The 3,500-nt window shown below is 35.5% G+C and overlaps 1 pseudogene; it reads left to right on the top strand.

Moving 5' to 3' along the window:
• Positions 1-3,145: 3,145 nt before the first annotated feature.
• LOC131053348 (small nucleolar RNA Z102/R77) lies at positions 3,146-3,234 on the top strand (annotated as a pseudogene).
• Positions 3,235-3,500: the final 266 nt, after the last annotated feature.

The raw sequence follows: 3,500 nt of genomic DNA on the forward strand, positions 1-3,500 counted from the left end.
CAAAGATGTTTTGGAGAGAAGCAGTTAGCACTGCTATTTATACTTTGAATCGAGTAATTGTCAAAATAGGTAATAACAAAACACCTTATGAATTATGGCATGGAAAGACTCCTAGTGTAAGTTATTTTTAAAAAATTGAGGGTAAATGTTATATTAAGAGAGATGATTACACTGAAAAGTTTGATGCTAAGTGTGATGAAGGCATTTTTCTTGGTTACTCTACAAAGAGTAAGGCATTTAAATGTTATAACAAGAGAACTAAGAAGATCATTGAGAGTGCTAATGTGAAGATAGATGAACTCTCTGAGAAATATAGAGAGACTGGCAGATCTGAGCCTGAGAAAGATGAAGAAAGACTTGTGTTTATAGAACTGGAAGTGTAGAAGACTAATGACCAAAATGTTGCAGAAAGAGGTGCTCAACCGATAAATGTAGAGAGCGATGAAGAAAATGAAGTAGGAAGCACAACACCGGAACCGGTTATTCCAAGGTATGTCAGGCTAAATCACTCAGAAGAATAAATAATTGGAGATAAGAATGCTGTAGTACAAACAAGGAGGAAAATCAGAGAAAATTCTTGTCTGATTTCTACTATTGAGTCGAAAATAGTAAGAGAGGCATTAAAGGATGATGATTGGATTAATGAAATGAATGAGGAGTTGGATCAGATAGAGAAGAACAAGACTTGGACACTTGTTCCTAGACTGGAAGATAAGAATGTGATTGGAACTAAATGGGTCTTTAGAAACAAGTTAAATGAAGAAGGCAAGGTTGTGAGAAATAAAGAAAGATTGGTTTGAAAAGGCTATGCACAACAAGAAGGATAAGATTATGGTGAAACCTTTGCATCTATGGAGAGATTGGAAGGAGTAAGAATGCCACTTGCTTATGTTGCATTTACAGGATTTAAAGTCTATCAGATGGATTTTAAATCAACTTTCCTTAATGAAATCCTTGAAGAAGAAGTATACATAGAACAACCAAATGGATTTGCTTTGTCTAAAGATAAATATATGGTTTGAAAACTACATAAGGAACTGTATGGATTGAAGCAGGCATCGAGAACATGGTTTGAAAGGTTGCATGCACACCTGATCAAGATAGGATTCCAGCGTAGCAATGAGGACAATAACATCTAAAGACTGATGGAGAGAAAGTATTGATAGCTGAAGTATTTGTGGATGAAATAATTTTTGGTGGTAATGATGACTTATGCATGGATTTTGCTGAGGAGATGAAAAAGGAATTTGAGATGTCTCTTATTGGTGAAATTAAAATTTTCATTGGGTTGCAGGTCTAACAATTGGATGGTGGAATTTTTATCTGTCAGAGTAAGTATGTCATAGAGGTGTTGAAAACATTTGGCATGGAGGATTGTAAACCGGTTGGTACTCCGATGGTGATAGGCTACAAGTTGTCTAAACAAGATGAGTCACCATCTGTTGATGAGAAATAATACAAGTCTATGATTGGTAAAAGACATTATGTTGTTCATAGCAGACTAAATATTGTACATGTTATTGGATTGGTTGCTAGATTTCAAAAGGATCCTAAGGAGAATCACTTGGTAGCGGTGAAAAGGATATTCTGGTACCTGAAAGACATAGTAGATTATGGTTTATGGTATCCTTATAAAATAATTTTTTCTTTGAATGTGTTTACTGATGTAGATTGGGCAGGTAATGTTGATGATCAGAAAAGTACTACCAGTGGAGCTTTTCTTCTTGGAGGCATATTCGTTGCTTGGACAAGTAAGAAGAAAACTTGTGTTTCTTAGTCAACATTAGAGGTAGAGTATGTTGCAACATCAATGAATTGCACACAGGCAATCTGGATGAGACATGTGCTTCAAGGATTCAAATTTGATATGTCTGAACCAGTAACTATTTACTGTGATAATAATAGTGCAATTAATATTTTAAAAAATCTTGTGTTACTTGCAAGAATAAAGCACATAAAATTGAAATATCATTTTCTAAGGGAAAGAGTACAGGAAAAAATAAGTCAGAATGGAGTATGTGATAAGCAAAGAGCAGTTAGGAGACATTTACACAAAATCATTAGCGAAGACAACCTTTGAGTATCTCAAAGGTAAATTAGGGGTCAGAACCCTACTAAAAAGAACTAGAATGTAGGATGCATCAATCTAGTGGGCTTCATGACTATTTTTCACTTTGGATTGATGAGATGTAGGCTACTCCGCAGGGGGGAGCAACTTAGATGAGTTTGCAGACATGTTGAAGACATCAATAGTAGATCTGATGATTTGTGATGCTTATGCACCTTTGGAATTTTTTTCAAAGGGGGAGAAGAAATATGATTAGTCATAAGAAAAGACATATGATCAAGAGGAGAAGATGTGTAATTAAAGATAAAGTGTAACCGATGGATGAGGTGTAGTAGAGAAGAGAAGAGTTGCAGAGAAGGTCCAGAACAGAGCGGAACAATATGAGTTGAGTATGTTGATGTTTAGTGTTGCGATCAATGCCAAAGGGGGACATTGTTGGAATGTTTGGCATAACTGATACAGATGGAGAATGGTGACTGAATCGATACAAGACTGTTTGAGATGACATTGTGATGAAGAGATTGAGATTGCATGATGAATGACTTTGATCAGTTATTTATGTTGTCATTCATGGAAACTAATGTTTATTCATGTCTACTAATGTTTACTTATCTTGTATTGTTTCATCTAAATCTTTTGGTCTACCGGAGAGGGCTCACCGACAAAGAATCAAGAAACTGAGAATTAGGACCTTAATCGGTAAATGAGGAAATATCCTGATTGTATTTGGTGATTGGTGATGATTGAGGCTTTATAGTTTTGAATGCAAGTTTCTATTATTATAACATGTATCTAATCGGAACTGCATCATGTTGTGACAACCAGATGTTATGTTTATAGTTTCTGTTGAGTTTTTGCCAGGGTTTAAGAAGGGTTTAAGGATCGGTAATAATTTTTGGTTTGGCAGTGATCTACATCAAGTTCACATGTTGATGATAACGCAACACAAACTACGTGATGTGTTTGAAAGATGTTTTGGCACATTTGGAGAGCAAATTTCTTGGGAATGTGCAAAGTGCTTAGCGGAATGAGCTAAGGGTTTGAATTTGTACCAGATTGACTTGCAGTGACAATGTGTGATCATTCAATGACTGATATTGATTTGTAATTGATTGTAATGATCCATATGATGATCTGTAATGAGTTGTAAATATATGTGATGATCTATGTAGTAAGTCTTAGGTTTTTGATTCCGACCTAGTTGTAAAGGTTATTTATGTCGGTAAGTTTGATGTTTTGAAGTGTTAGTGATTTTGAGAAGTATGTGAAGCCGAACGAGGGTGTGTGATAAGATCTTCCAGAGTGATGCACACTTAGAACTTAATTGGATCTGACCAAGAAAGCAGTTGAGTGCTATACACAGATCATTCATTGTTGTTCTCTAACAATTACAACAACTAAAATCCCTAAACTGGGTAGGTCCTAACATGCC

This window comes from Cryptomeria japonica, chromosome 3, assembly GCF_030272615.1.
Source record: "Cryptomeria japonica chromosome 3, Sugi_1.0, whole genome shotgun sequence".
NCBI lineage: Eukaryota > Viridiplantae > Streptophyta > Pinopsida > Cupressales > Cupressaceae > Cryptomeria > Cryptomeria japonica.